Source organism: Henckelia pumila, chromosome 3, assembly GCF_033568475.1.
Source record: "Henckelia pumila isolate YLH828 chromosome 3, ASM3356847v2, whole genome shotgun sequence".
In the NCBI taxonomy this organism is placed as follows: Eukaryota; Viridiplantae; Streptophyta; class Magnoliopsida; order Lamiales; family Gesneriaceae; genus Henckelia; species Henckelia pumila.
The window spans coordinates 67,802,917-67,813,061 of NC_133122.1; the positions used below are offsets into that span (position 1 = coordinate 67,802,917).

General features: G+C 36.3%; 1 non-coding gene across 1 annotated transcript; it reads left to right on the forward strand.

Annotated features, from left to right (window-relative positions):
* Positions 1-8,740: 8,740 nt before the first annotated feature.
* On the forward strand, positions 8,741-8,855 carry LOC140893920 (U5 spliceosomal RNA). The gene has a single exon (XR_012153479.1). It is a non-coding gene; the product is annotated as a U5 spliceosomal RNA (small nuclear RNA).
* The last annotated feature ends 1,290 nt before the right edge of the window (positions 8,856-10,145 follow it).

Genomic DNA, 10,145 nt, shown 5'->3' on the forward strand with positions numbered 1-10,145 from the left:
TCCAAAAATTACATATCAGCTTAGCTAAATAAATCCAGGCTTAATACTATAGTGATACAACCATATCGAAAAACTTAAAATAAACATTATACAGCTAAATCGAATCCTGCTGTATAATTAACTCCTCAAGGATCCTGCTCCCTAGTCCTGCCTTGAACTACCAGCTCCTTCTATCCTGCGACCTGCCCCGTGGAATAGTTAGTCCAAGATAACAACTAGGACGTGAGCGCTAACGCCCAGTACATAAACATGAGTAAACATATGTATATAATGCATGGAACATGATGACTGGTAAATGGTCATCTGAAAAGTCATGCTCAGTACCGGCGCCACATGAGTGCAGCCACCACGCGGATCAACCTCTGGGTGCAACCACACTCGTCTAGTACACCAGAGTAGTCAGACAAACATGTCCCCGCTGTCGCGGTACTCTCAGTGACAGACCATCGAGTATAGAGCTGAGCGGCTCTATAATCAGGTATAACAAGGCATAGGCTCAACGTGTATATGCACATGACATATGAATAAGGAAGACGATAAATCATATATCATGTCATATAATAATGCCAAATAAATGCAACATATAAACATGTATACTCGCTGGAAATCTCAGTCAATGTGTACGTACCTCTAGGCTAGTTCAAGTAAAGTAGGATCCTAGGTTCCAAGCCTAAATTCAAAAGTTCACCGTATCACTACACAAGTTTTATAAGTCTTAACTAAGCTAATAAGTACTCCCAAAACTTAAATAGATTCCCAGACCATACCTTCGTCCGTAGAAAGCCCTTTGATTTCGCTGACTCTCGATGTCTATAACAACTTCTTTGTTATTCCAGAATCTTACTATTACCGATAGGGCCCTCAAGTGTATAACTCACACTATAGAACTGAAAAAGGAAACGCGGAATTCGTATTTCAAAATGAACTCCGGAGACCCTTATTTATAGCCAAAATTTCCGGAAACGAACGTTGCGTCCGTTCGGGTTCGTTGCGTCCGTTCCTGCATGTCTGACACTTGTCGAAACTCGTAGCTTAGTCATCCAGCCACCTCATGTCTGCCTGTATCTCAAGGTTTGTTGCGTCCGTTCGAGTAACGTTGCGTCCGTTCTGCCCCTCGATCGTTGCGTCCTTTCGCCAACGAAAGCTCCATTCTCTTACTTATCTTTTTAGTTTTGATTAATCATGTAATTACTTAAATTGAGATCCGGGTTACTACATTCTCCCCACCTTTAGATATTTCTCCCGCGAAAGAAAATCTAAAGCAGTAATCATAATGAAACATCAAACTTATGTCTTATTACAAAAACTGTAATTACATCTTTTACATGATAATCAAAGTAAAAGCAAACAACTCAGGATATTCTGCTCGCATACGGTTCTCGGTTTCCCAAGTTTCTTTTTCAACGCCTCGGCGCTGCCACTGTACCATCACAAGTGGTATAGTTTTGTTCCGAAGAACTTTCTCCTTCATGTCTAGAATACGGAGTGGTCGTTCAACAAAAGACAAATCTGGCTCTAGCTGAACATCAGTAGACTGAATAACATGAGATTCATCAACTATATACTGTCGAAGTAATGACACATGAAAAAAATCATGTATATTGGAAAGAGATGACGGTAACGCCAAAAGATAAGCAACATCTTCAATCTTCTCCAGTATCTGGAAAGCCTCAATGAAACGAGGTGACAACTTGCCTTTCACACCAAATCTCATCACCTTCCTGAAAGGTGATACTCGTAGGAATGCATATTCACCAGGCTCGAACTGAAGTGGCCTGCGGTGACTATTGGCGTAACTGGCTTGCCGATCTTGAGCAAATTTGATCCTCCGCTTGATCAAATCTACCTTGTCTACAATCTGCTGTACCAACTCAGGACCCTCGACTTGTCGTTCCCCGATTTCATCCCAGAATAACGGAGTACGACATCGTCGACCATACATTGCTTTGAAAGGTGCCATATCAATACTACGATGATAACTGTTATTGTAGGAAAATTCGATCAAAGGTAAATGATCCTGCCAAGATAAGCCAAAATCCATGACAGAAGAACGTAGCATATCCTTCAGCGTACGAATAGTGCGCTCTGACTGCCCATCAGTCTCCGGATGATATGCAGTGCTTAAACTCAGAGTGGTACCCAACGCCTGCTGAAAACTACCCCAGAAACGTGAGGTAAATCGCTGGTCTCTATCACTTACTATGCTCAGTGGAACCCCATGTAATCGCACTATCTCCTGGATGTATAAGCGTGCCATGTGATCATAAGAATATTCTCGGTTGTAAGGAATGAAATGTGCTGATTTCGTCAAACGGTCAACAACGACCCAGATAGCATCACACTGACGTGAAGTCAAAGGCAAGTGGGTGACAAAATCCATAGTCACGTGCTCCCACTTCCATTCGGGAATCTCAAGATTCTGCAGTGATCCACCTGGTTGTCGGTGTTCAGCCTTGACCTGTTGACAAACCAAACATCTTGAAACAAATTGATATACACTCCGCTTCATCCCTTTCCACCAGAATCTGGTTCGCAAGTCCTTATACACTTTCATGCTTCCAGGATGAATAGACAATCGACTCCTGTGAGCTTGAGATAGAATATCATTCCTGAGCTCCGCAATATCAGGTACAACCACTCGATTTGATAAGTACAATAAACCATCTGCTTGAAAATGGAATCCAGATATATTAACCCCATTGGCTAGACGTGCCAAACGTTGAGTCTTAACATCAGATATCTGAGCTTCTCTGATCCGGGAATACAATGATGGCTCAGATAATATAGTATACAAACTAATTCCATTTCTTCCTTTCTTGTGCTTGAGTGTAAAACTCAATGAACAACACTCCTGAACCATATGAGATATTTCACTAGTCTGAAGTGCAGAAAGTCTCACCTGCCGACTCAAGGCATCAGCAGTAAGATTCGCAGAACATGGATGATATTTGATTTCACAATCATAATCCTTCAGAAGATCCATCCAGCGTCTCTATCGCATATTCAACTCCGCTTGAGTGAATAAATACTTCAGACTTTTGTGATCCGTGAATATCTCAAATTTCTCGCCATAAAGATAATGCCTCCAAATCTTGAACGCAAATACAATGGCGGATAACTCGAGATCATGCACTGGATAATTATTCTCATGTGTCTTCAACTGTCGAGAAGCATAGGCAATAACATGTCCATGTTATGTTAGAACACATCCTAACCTCTGGCTAGAGGCATCAGTATAGACAACATAACCTCCCGATCCAGAAGGTAGAGCTAGCACTGGTGTAGTAGTAAGACGTCTACGCAGCTTGTAAAATGACTCCTCACAATCCGAGGACCATATGAAGGCAACATCTTTCCGTGTAAGCTGTGTAAAAGGTCTGGCCAACTCTGAAAAATTCTCGATGAACCGATGGTAATAACTCGCTAGACCCAAGAAACTACGAATTTCAGCAACCGTCGTCGGACGAGACCAGTTCAGCACTGCCTCTATCTTACTAGGATCAACAGATATTCCTTCACTAAAAATCACATGACCGAGAAACACTACCCGATCAAGCCAAAATTCTTACTTGCTCAATTTTGCATACAGCTGCTTCTCTCGTAACGTCTGCAACACAATTCTCAGATGCTGTGCATGCTCATCCTTGTCATGAGAATAGAAAAGAATATCATCAATGAAGACGATGACAAATCTATCCAGATATTCTCGAAATACCTGATTCATCAAATTCATAAAGACTGCCGGTGCATTCGTCAAACCAAATGGCATAACCAGAAATTCATAATGCACGTATCTGGTCCTAAAAGCAGTCGTAGAAATATCTGATTCTCGTACCCGCATCTGGTGGTATCCAGATCTCATATCTATCTTAGAGTAGACAGAAGTACCCTGTAATTGATCGAACAGATCATCAATTCGTGGCAAAGGATACTTATTCTTGATGGTGACACGATTCAACTGCCTGTAATCAATACATAATCGCATTGATCCATCCTTCTTCTTAACAAGTAACACAGGTGCTCCCCACGAAGAAACACTCGGACGAATATATCCCTTATCAAGCAGGTCCTGCAACTGCTGTTTCAATTCCCTCATCTCTGACGGTGCCAGACGATAAGGTGCTCGGGATATAGGCGTAGTTCCAGGTATTAGATCAATACCAAATTCAACCTCTCGAACAAGAGGAAAACCAGGAATCTCATCAAGGAATACATCAGAAAACTCGCTGACAATCGATAGCTGATCAATACCCAAACTACTCGTGGACATATCAACTGCATAAATGAGGTATCCCTCCCCACCTGAGTCTAAGACATGACATGCATTCAGAGCCGATATAAGTGGCATCGGAAATAGCATACCCTCACCATAAAAGTACCAGCTATCACCCTCATCCGGATGAAACTGTACCAGACGTTGATAACAATCCACAGTAGCGTGATACAAAGTCAGCATATCTATTCCCAAAATACAATCAAAATCTGCCATCGCTAGAATCATTAGATTAGCAGACAACACGTGACCCTCAAACTCTAGAAGGCAACCCATCACTAGACGCTTAGTTACTACCTCCTGCTCCAGCGGAGTAGATACAACTAAATCCATATCTAATGATACATAAGGTAATCTATGTTTCTTAACAAAATGACTAGAAATAAAGGAATGTGATGCTCCAGTATCAATTAAGACAAGTGCAGGAATACCACATAACAAAAAGGTACATGCCAACATGCGATCCCTTCCTTCAGTAGCCTGATCCTGAGACAGAACAAACACCTGCCCTTGAGTCTGTGGACGGTAACCAGAAGAACTCTGTGGTGCTGGCTGCTGATGTGAAAAAGTAGAAACCTAAGATCCAACCTGTGATCCCGATCCACTAGCAGAACCCATACGCTGAGGACAATCTATCCGCAGATGTCCCTGCTCACCACAAATATAACAAGCACCAGTAGCTTTCCTACATGAAGCTGCAGGATGCTTCCCACCACAGTGGCTGCAAAACTTCTCCTTCTTCTTCTTCTTCCCAAAGCGGAATGTACCTCGTGAGCCATGAGAACCAGACGAATTAGTAGGAGTAGAAGAAGATATAGGTCCAGATTGCACAACAGATTGAGCCCTAGGCCCAAAAGATCCACTAGGCTGTTCTGGCATCATCAACAGTGCCCGTCTATTGCTGTTCTCCACTTGACGGCAACGGTTCACCAAAGTCTCATAAGATGTCGGATTATCACATACGACAACTTGTGAGTAGATATCTTGATTCAGGCCTTGCAGAAAGATATCATACTTGGACGCATCACTGTCATTGATATGAAGACTAAAAGGTAACAGATCAAGAAATCGTTGCTGATATTGATCAATAGTCATTGATCCTTGCCTCAGAGTCAGCAACTCCATAGATCGTGTCTGTCGAATAGCTGGAGGAAAATACAGTTTCTAAAACTGCAGACAGAAATCCCCCCAAGTCACCTGTCCTCTCTCCGTACGTGCCTGAGTAGCTTTGGCATCCCACCATAAGCGTGCTCGATCCTCTAGAACAAATTCTAGAACTTTCAGCTTCTGCTCCTCAGTGTAATCGAAAGCTCGAAACGCACTTTTGAGTTTAGACATCCAACCTCTTGCCTGTTCAGGATTCTCGCCTCCCACCAAGGGTTTTGGTCCTACTTGCATGAACTTATTGATAGAGTAGCGACGTCTACCCTCATGAGGACGATATCAATCATCATGATGGCAATGATGACAATGATGACCACCTCTCTGGCCAACACTACCGTGACTCTCGCCGGCCATATCCTGGAAAGAATTGCACATTAAAATCCCAAATGCACAAGAATTACTCAAGACTAAACTAAATCCCAAGTACTAATTTCCAAAATCTATGTATGCTCTGATACCAAAAATGTAGTGACCTTGCATGGAATCACCTACTAACTGGCAACTAATAGCATGCATTAAACTAAATACAACAAAATACTTAACAGAGTAAAACGTGCGGAAACATAATCTAAAAATTACATATCAGCTTAGCAAAATAAATTCAGGCTTAATATTGTAGTGATACAACCATATTGAAAAACTTAAAATAAACATTATACAGCTAAATCGAATCCTGCTGTATAATTAACTCATCAAGGCTCCTGCTCCCTAGTCCTGCCTTGAAATACCAGCTCCGTCCATCCTGCGACCTGCCCCGTGAAATAGGGTGTCCAAGATAACAAATAGGACGTGAGCGTTAACGCCCAGTACATAAACATGAGTAAACATATGTATATAATGCATGCAACATGATGACTGGTAAATGGTCATCTGACAAGTCATGCTCAGTACCAGCGCCACATGAGTGCTGCCACCACGCGGATCAACCTCTGGGTGCAACCACACTCGTCTAGTACACCAGAGTAGTCAGACAAACATGTCCCCGCCGTCGTGGTACTCTCAGTGACAGACTATCGAGTATAGAGCTCAGCGGCTCTATAATCAGGTATAACAAGGTATAGGCTCAACGTCTATATGCACATGACATATGAATAAGGAAAACGATAAATCATATATCATGTCATATAATAATGCCAAATAAATGCAACATATAAACATGTATACTCGCTGGTAATCTCAGTCAATGTGTATGTACCTCTAGGCTAATTCAAGTAAAGTAGGATCCTAGGTTCCAAGCCTAAATTTAAAAGTTCACCGTATCACTACACAAGTTCTATAAGCCTTAACTAAGCTAATAAGTACTCCCAAAATTTAAATAGATTCCTGAACCATACCTTCGTCCGTAGAAAGCCCTTTGATGTCGCTGACTCTGGATGTCTATAACAACTTCTTTGTTATTCCAGAATCTCACTATTACCGATAGGGCCCTCAAGTGTATAACTCACACTATAGAACTGAAAAAGGAAACTCGGAATTCGTATTTCAAAATGAACTCCGGAGACCCCTATTTATAGCCAAAATTTTCGAACACGAACGTTGCGTCCGTTCGGGTTCGTTGTGTCCGTTCCTGCATGTCTAACACTTGTCAAAACTTGTAGCTTAGTCGTCCAGCCACCTCATGTCTGCCTGTATCTCAAGGTTCGTTGCGTTCGTTCGAGGAACGTTGCGTCCGTTCTGCCCCTCCATCGTTGCGTCCGTTCGCCAACGGAAGCTCCGTTCTCTTACTTATCTTTTTAGTTTTGATTAATCATGTAATTACTTAAATTGAGATGCGGGTTACTACATGTGGACATTTAAACTTTTTAATTTAATAGATTAAGTGTATATAAATATATATACATTCATATGTTTAAATTTCATAGATTTCTTTGATTTCTCAAATATTATTATAAAACGATAATAAAAATAATTATAAACTTAACATACAAATTTTTCAACTGTGCAAATCTTAAATTAAAAAAAAATATCAATAATTAATTAATAAAATTTAAAACACAAGATATATGTTAACAAAATGTAAATAATTTACCAAACAATCACAAAATTTCAGCATTCCAAAAACAGAATTATTTATTTTCAACACAATATTTATACATTGTAAAACTTACCAAATATAATATTTCATAATTTGACTTACAAAATTCGAGTGATTTAAGAATAATGATGTCAATTGTTAAAATTAAAATAAATAAATAAATTAAATCCTACAAAAAATATAAATTCTAATTTACCATAATATACTGTAATTAAAATCAACACGTATATTTACATCCATATTAACAATGAATATTATATACATATATCATTAATTAAATTTACATTCCAAAACATGTAATAATAATTTCACATAAAATTCCAAAAAAAAAAGAGTTAATTTCGGCAGAAGTCCAATCATATTTTATATACATTCATATATTTAAATTTCGTAGATTTATTTGATTTCTCAAATAATATTATAAAACGATAATAAAAATAATTATAAACTTAACATACAACTTTTTCAATTGTGAAAATCTTAAATTTTAAAAAAATTTATCAATAATTAATTAATAACATTTAAAACACAAGATATATGTTAACAAAATGTAACTAATTTACCAAACATTTAAATACAAATTTTTCAAAGGTGCACATACCATAATATATGCTTTCCTAAATTAACCGACCATTCAAACTCTAAAACTAAAGAGTATAAATTATAATTTACAATAATATGCATTCATAATCTTTGCTTTCCAAAATAATTAAAAATCAACCTTTAAAATAAATAAATAAAATGTGTGTCAATTGTTTTATACCATCACAAAATTTCAGCATTCCAAAAACATAATTATTTATTTGCAGCACAATATTATACATTGTAAAACTTACCAAAGATAATATTTCATAATTTGACTTACAAAATTCGAGTGATTTAAGAATAATGTCAATTGTTAGAACAATCCTAGGATTTAATTTAGTTAAAAAAATTGTAATTCAATTTGTGGATAAATTATTAATATATGGTAAATCCACCAAAATTTGAGCCAATAGATTATTATATCATTCACAGAACATTTTGCATATATGGTAAATCTACAAAGTTTGATGAATATATTAATAATTTAATAATTTATCCACCAAAGATCGATTTTCAATTTTAAAAATATATTATTCCACACCACTACTTTTTTTCTTCACCGAGCCAGCCAAGGGTTGGGAATTTTGAACAGATGGAAAACTATGATCCCACATCAGAAGATCATATTCTAAGATGGTGCCTCTCCCGCATAAATAATCACTGAAGCTACACGAAAATAATGCAGCTGCGCATTGAGCACAAAGCGAACTATTCTTTCGCCTTTTACTAAAGAATACCGTGTGCTCGTTGCAATTATAGCAGCATACATTATTTTTTTGAGGGTTCTATAGAAAACCCAACATAACAGTTAATGTTTTTTAATCCGTCAGCAATTAATATCTGGCAATTTTTATTTTTAAATCTTATAATTAAAATTATAATATAATATAATATAATATGATACAATTTGCTAATATATTTTATGTTAATTAAAAATTATGCATGTAAATCTGAATGATTTTAGTAAACCTTGATGATGTAATGACCGATAAGGGCATTATTTTGCATGGTAAATCTACAAAGTTTTATCCACAAATTGAATTACAGATATTACCAATTTTTGGTTCAATTTTTGAAATTGATTGAATTGGATGTTATCAGTAATTTTTAATTTCAATTAAATTTTTTGTACATATATGTAAAAATTTCTGCAAATCATATATATATATACATATATATATATATATATAATAATAATAATAATAATAATAATAATAATAATAATAATAATAATAATGTATCATTTTTCTGTTTAAATATTTAAATTTGATTGAATGATATTAATAATTTATAATTTCTGCTAATTTTATAGATATTGTTTGTTAGTTGGTCATGCTAATTTTAATTTAGTTAAAAAAAAATTGGTTTTCGCTTTTACTTACAAAAACATTTAGTTAAGAGAAGATTAGTTGGATCATTAGACCGTAATTATAAAAAAATTTCCTTAGACAATTTATTCCAGTAAATTTATGTTGAATATAAATTATTGTTGTCATTTTACTTAGCATGGAAACGTTTATCTTCTGAACTTTTATTCTCATTGTTTCATTTAGATTTGGTTATATTTATTTCTAAAATTTTATATTGTAAATATTGAAACGGAAAATATGTATTTGGAAGCTAGAGTCTCTGAACGGTGTAATTTACGTGATTCATTTAATGTGTTGTTGCCAACATCAAAATCTCCTTTATGTGACATCACAAATGGTATGATTTTTTTAAAATTCCATGAAGTTGTTTTTCGTATTTGTCTAACTTGACTAATTATATTTATTTCTTTTTAACATTGGTACATGCAGCTGCTTCCAGTTTAATGGACATAAATTATTCTTTTCAAATACCTAGCAGCTCAACTGCAAATATATTATAGATAATCGATTTAACGATTGATGATGATCTTCTCTCCACTGTTAAGAGCGTTGAAAAACTGACGTCTGTTCATCAAGGTAATATTTTTTTATTAAATATACATTTTTTTTTAAATTTTAATATATTATTTTTGAGATATACATATATATATATATATATATATATATATATATTACTTAATAACGTATTTTTTTTTGAATTTGATGCCTCCGGATCAGT